This window comes from Cynocephalus volans, chromosome 13 (assembly GCF_027409185.1).
Source record: "Cynocephalus volans isolate mCynVol1 chromosome 13, mCynVol1.pri, whole genome shotgun sequence".
NCBI classification, from domain to species: domain Eukaryota; kingdom Metazoa; phylum Chordata; class Mammalia; order Dermoptera; family Cynocephalidae; genus Cynocephalus; species Cynocephalus volans.
The window spans coordinates 31958203-31964949 of record NC_084472.1 but is presented as its reverse complement, the minus strand read 5'-3'; positions in this window follow the sequence as shown (position 1 = coordinate 31964949).

The window sequence follows — 6747 nt, the reverse complement described above, 5'->3', positions numbered from 1 at the left end:
AAAAAGAGGAAGTTCCCCATTATTGGCCAGATGCAAAAAAAAAAAAAATGTTAATTGAGGTTAGCATAATCTTGATACTAAAACTTTGTTGGGAAAGGCAGTCTGTCTTGGATCCTGAGTCCCTGTGTATTCTCACTGGTTATGTCAAAAATGTAAGGACCTGACCACTTTGCCTGAGCCATGTGTCTGAGCAATCTCGAAAGATGAGGTTCTGGGACAAAGAGCAGACTTGCATTAAAATGGTGAATTCCCTAAGGCCAGTGTTCCTCAACTGCTATACAAACTCATTGCATATGCAGTACCCATCTGGGAACTTTCACCTTGCTCCTGTGGGACTTGGGGATTGAGGGAAACGTGCTAATGATATTCATGCTGTGTGCTGTGCTGTGAGCAGTAAAGTCCTTTGACCCAGAAGTCTCATATCCTATGCCAGCAACCACAGAACAGTACGGGCTAACTTGCCCCTTGTAAAATCCCAGAGCCTGACAAAATCTCACAATGTACGGGAAAAGCAGAAATGAATATAGACAAAAGAATCCTAAATAAAATTGCAAGTCAAACTCAGCAGTATATAATATGATCAAGAAAGATGACCCTAGAGATGCAAGGAATGGTTCATCAGAAAACCTATTACTATGAACATACCGTATTAACAGATTTTTTAAAAAGTGACAATCATAATTAAATCAAATTAATGAAATATTCAGGATTAAAGAAAAACATTTTAGCATATTAAAAATAGAGGAGAACGTTTAGAGTTTAAGTAGTCTATTACAAACTTGTCTGTTTACTGATACTCTTATCTTATGTAGTTAAGAGTTTAAGAAAGAGCAGCAGATGAAAGGAAGGGAAACGTGCAGAGAGGGAGGAAATACTGGTAGACCAGAAAGAGAAACTGTAACTCATTGTGGAGTGGAGCTTGACTCCCCCAACTGTCTGCTTACATATAAAGTAAAATTAAAGAAGGTAGGAAATTGCCACAACTCCATAGCACTATATCACCATAATCACGGTGTCATTGCGGGCTAGAATGTATTTTTTTCTCTTTTTTCCCCGTTTTTATTGTGGTGAATATACATAACAAAATTTACCATTTAACCATTTTTAAGTACAGTTCAATGGCATTAAGTACATTCACATCATCACCACTTATTTCCAGGACTTTTCCATCCTCCCATACTGAAACTCTGTACCCTTTAAACAGCAACTCCCAATTCTGACAGAAGACTACCAGGGGCTATTTCTATGTATTTGACTACTCTGAGTAGGTCAAATAAGTAGAATTATACAATATTTGTTCTTTTCCATCCAGCTTATTTCAGTTAGCATAATGTCTTTGAGATTCATCCATGTTGTAGCATGTGTCAGAATTTCATTCATTTTTAAGGCCTAATAATATCCCATTATATGTGTATACCACATTTTGTTGATCCTGTCATCCACTGATGGATTTGAATTGTTTCCAACTTTAGGCCATTGCAAATGTGCTTTTATGAACATAGGTGTACAAATAACTGTTCAAGTCCTTGCTTTCAAGGGGCTATATACCCAGAAGTGGAATTGCTGAATCATATGGTAATTCTATGTTTACTTTTTTGAAGAACTACCATACAGTTTTCCACAGTGGCTGCACTATTTTACATTCCCACCCACAATGCTCAAAGGTCACAATTTCTCCACATTTTCGTCAACAGTTGTTTTCTGGTTTTGTTTGTTTGCTTGTTTTTAATGATAATCATGTCTCATCATGGTTTTGATTTGAATTTCCCTACTGACTAAAGATGTTGAGCATCTTTTCATGTGCTTGTTGGTCATTTGTATATCTTCTTTTCAGAGAAATGTCTGCTCAAGTCCTTTGCACATTTTTTCTTTGGGCTGTTTTTTTTGTTGAATTGTAGGCGTTCTTTACATATTCTGGATATTGATCCTTTTTCAGACATGTGATTTGCAAGTACTTCTCCCATTCTGTGTTTTGCCTTTTCACTCTGTTGATAGTGCTCTTAGATGCACAAAATTTTAAAATTTTGATGCAATCCAATTTGTCCATTTTTTTCTTTTGTCTTCTATGCCTTTGGTGTCATACCTAAGAAATCTTTGTTAAATACAACTTCATGAAACTTCTCCCATATGTTTTTCTCTAACAGTTTTATAGTTTTAGCTCTTATATTTAATCCTTTGATCCATTTTTGTTCATGGCATAAGGTAAAGTTCCAATTTCATTCTTTTGCATGTGGAGAAGTATTCCTATCACCATCTGTTAAAATGACTGTCTTTTCCCCATTGAATGGTCTTGGCATCCTTGTAGAACATCATTTGACATGTATGCGAGTGTTTATTTCTGGGCACTCTATTCTGTTGGCCTATATGTCTTTCTTTATGTCAGTACCACATTTTTCATTATTATAACTTTCTGACCATATGAGGGATCTTCAAAAAGTTCATAGAAAGATTCATTTTATCTTTCAATTCTATTTTTCCGTGAACTTTTTGAAGTACCATTATATTTATTGAGTTGATTGCTAAAGTTTCTATTCTTTCTTGATTACTGTAGATTTATAGTAAGCTTGAAATCAATAAGTCTTAAAAACATGGCATCTTCAACTTCATTCATTTTTATTCAGGCTATTCTAATTCCTTACTTTCCCATATAAATTTTAGAATCAGTTTTTCAATCTACAAAAAAAAACTTATGCTAAGATTTTGATTGGGATTATGTTAAGACTATAGATAAATATGGAGAGAATTGACAATCTTGAGACTTAACAATATCGTCTTTTTTTTTTTTTAAAGATGACCGGTAAGGGGATCTTAACCCTTGACTTGGTGTTGTCAGCACCATGCTCTCCCAAATGAGCGAATCGGCCATCCCTATATAGGGATCCAAACCTGTGGCCTTGGTGTTATCAACACCATACTCTCCCAAGTGAGCCATGGGCCGGCCCTAATACTGTCTTTTAATCAATGAATAATAGTATATCTCTCCATTTATTTAGGTCTTTAAACAATTTCTTTCATCAGTGCATGATTTTCAGTATGCAAATCTTGCATGCATTCTGTTAAATTTATGTCTAAGAATTCCATGTTTTTGGTGCCATTATGAATCATTCTGTTTTTCAATTTCCATTTCCAATTTTTTCTAATATGATTTCTGTGTGTTAACTTTATATTCTCAACCTCACTAAACTCATTTATTAGTTCTACGAGATTTTTGTAGTTTGGGACTTTTTAAAATTTAGAAGTGTTACCTTTGAGTAGAGGAAATTTCATTTCTTCGTTTCCAATCTGTATGCCTTTTCTTTCTTTACCTTTTACTACACTGGCTAAGACTTCCAGTATATGTTGAATAGAAATAGGGAAAATGGATGGACATTTTTGCTTTGTTCTGATCTGATGGGGGAGGCATTCAGTTTTTTGCCATTAGGTATACTGTTAGCTCTAGGTTATTTTTGGAGATGCCCTTTATCAGTTTGAAGAAGTTCCCTTTCACTCCTAGTTTGTTGAGAATTTTTATCATGAATGAACATTGAATTTTGTCTAATGCTTTTTTGGCATCAACTGATATAATCATGTGGTTTTAATATGGTATGTTTTGTTGCTTTATTTTCAGTGATAAATCAGCCTTACATTCCTAGGAAAAATCCCATTGTCCATGATATATCATCCTTTTTATGTATTGCTGGATTCAGTATGCAAATATTTTGTTGAGTATTTTTGTTTCTGTGTTATGCTCATGATGGATAATGATCTGTAATTTTCTTGCACTGTCCTTGTCTGGTTTTACTGTCGGAATAATGCTGGCCACATAAAGTGAATAGGGAAGTACTTCCTCCTTTTCTATTTTCTGGAAGAGATTGTATAATCTGGGCCTGGAGGGGTTTTTTTGAAAGTTTTTATCTATGAATTCAATTTTGTTAATACATATAAAAATATTCAGGTTATCTATTTCATCTTGAGAGAGTTTTAGTACTTTGTGTCCTTCAAGGAATTGTTTCATTTCTTCTTTTATTATTATTATTATTATTATACATTTTTTGAGGCTGGCTGGTACAGGGATCCAGACCTGTGACCTTAGTGTTATAAGATTGCACTCTTATTTCTGCTAAGTTGCTAAATGTATAACCATAGAGTTGTTCATAGTATTTACTTATCCTCTTAACAGCAGTAGGTTCTGTAGTGAAATCATTTGTACTGTTGGTAATGTGTCTTTTTGCTTTTTTTCTTTATCAGCCTGACTATAGGTTTAACAGTCTTAGTGATTTTCTTAAAGAACAGGCTTTTGGCTTAATTTTCTTTATTAACTGTTTTCAATTGCATTGATTTGTGCGCTATCTTTATTATTTCCTTCCTTCTATTCGTTTTGGGTTTATTTTGTTGTTTATTTTCTAATTTATTAAAGTAGAAGTTGAGATTATTGATATGAAATCTTTTTTTTTCTAACATAAGGATTTAACGCTATAAGTGTCCCTCTACAAATTTTGATATGTTGCATTTTCATTTCTGTTCAGTTCAAGAAAAAGTAAAAGGATAAGGGAATACTATACCTATGTAAATTTGGTAACTTAGATCAAATGGACCAGTTCCTCAAAAACCACAAATTACCAAGAGTCACCCAAGATGAGTAAGAAATAGTATTGAAACTATTAAAGAAATTTAATTCATAGCAAAAACCTTCTGAAAAAGAAATTCCAGGCTGAGATGGTTTCACTGAAGAATTCTATCAAATATGTTCAGAAGAATAATAGCAATAGTTCATCATCTACTTTAGAAAATAGAAGAGAAGGGAATACTTACCAACTCATTTTATGAGAACATTACCCTGATATCAAAACCAGGCAAGGACAGTACAAGAAAAGAAAACTACAGACCAAGAAAAAGCACATTATCATATAATTAATGCAGGAAAAACATTTGATAAAAGTTAACCATTTATGATTAAGAAAAAAATTCAGTAAACTATAGTTAACATTAACATTATATTTATTATTATTTTTTTTTTTAAAAGATGACCGGTAAGGGGATCTTAACCCTTGGCTTGGTGTTGTCAGCACCACGCTCAGCCAGTGAGCTAACCGGCCATCCCTACATGGGATCTGAACCCGGGGCCTTGGTGTTATCAGCACCGCACTCTCCCGAGTGAGCCATGGGCCGGCCCACATTATACTTATTTGTGAAAGACAAATGTTTTCCCCCTAAATAGGATATAAGGCAAGGATTTCCATTCTCACCACTTGTTTTCAACATTGTATGGGAAATCCTAGTTAGTAAAATAGCCAAGAAAAAGTAATAAAAATGCATACAGATTGGAAAGAAAGAAATAAATTATTGCTATATAGATGACATGATTGTCTACATATGCCAAGGAATCTACAAAAAAACCTTCTAGAACTAGTAAGTGAGTAAGCAAGGTTATAGGATACAATGTCAACACACAAAAGTCAATCATATTTCTGTTTACTAACAATGAACAATTGGAAACTGAGATTTAAAAATAAAATTCTATTTACAATAACTCCTTCAAAAATGCAATGCTTAGGTATGATTTTGGCAAGACATGTACAGGATATTTATGCTGAAAACTACAAAATGCTCATGGAAGAAAAAAAAGAAAACTAAATGAGAGACATACCATGTTCATAGATAGGAAAACTCAATAAATGTGTCCATTACAATCAAAATCCTAGCAGGATCTTTTTAGATATAGATAAGTGGATTCTTAAACTTATATAGAAAATCAAACGAACTAGAGTAACCAAAACAATTTTGCAGAATAATGAAGTTGATGGAATCATAGTATCTGACTTGAAGACTTTCTGTAAACCTGCCATAATCATGACTCTGTGGTAGTGGCCAAAAGACAAATATATAGATCAAAGGAAGAGAAAAGAAAGTCTAGAAATAGACTTATATAAATATAGCCAACTTACTTTTAGCAAAGGTGAAAAGGCAATTCAGTGGAGCAACCATTTTCAACAAATGATGTTGGAATAATTGAACATTATGAGCGAAAAAATGAACATATACCTAAACCTTATGTCTTGTATAAAAATTTACCCAAAATGGATCATCACAGATATAAATATAAAACCACAAGACTTGTAGAATAAAACATAGGAGAAAATCTTCATGACCTGAGGTTAGGAAAAACATGAACCAAAAGTACAATCCATAAAAGAATAAATTGATAATTCAGACTTTATCAAAATTGAAGATGTTTGTTCCATACGAATGTAAAAGAGAAGCTATAGACTGGGAGAAAAATATTTGTAAATCACATATCCAACAAAGGACTGTATCCAGAATATGTAAAGGACTCTCATAACATAATAGTGAGAAAACAAACTATCAAGTTCTTTAAAATGGGCAAAAGACGCAAAGAGATATGTCACCAAAGGGGAGATATGGTAGCACATGAAAAGATATTCAACCTCTTTAATCATTAAAGAAACACAAGTTAAAACCATGATGAGACATCACTAACCTAGTAGAATGGCTACCATAAAAACTTAGAACGATATCAATTGCTGGTAAGGATGTGGAGCAACTGAACTTTCACACATTGCTGTTGGCTTTGCAAAATGGTACAGCCACTGTGGAAAACAATTTGGTAATTTCTTACAAAGGTAAACATAAACTTACGAGTACATTATGACTCAACAATCCCTTTCCTTTGTATTTACCCTAGGGTGATTAAAAAGTACATTTACACAAAAACCTGTATAACAGTCCTGTTCACGATCTCTAGAAGCT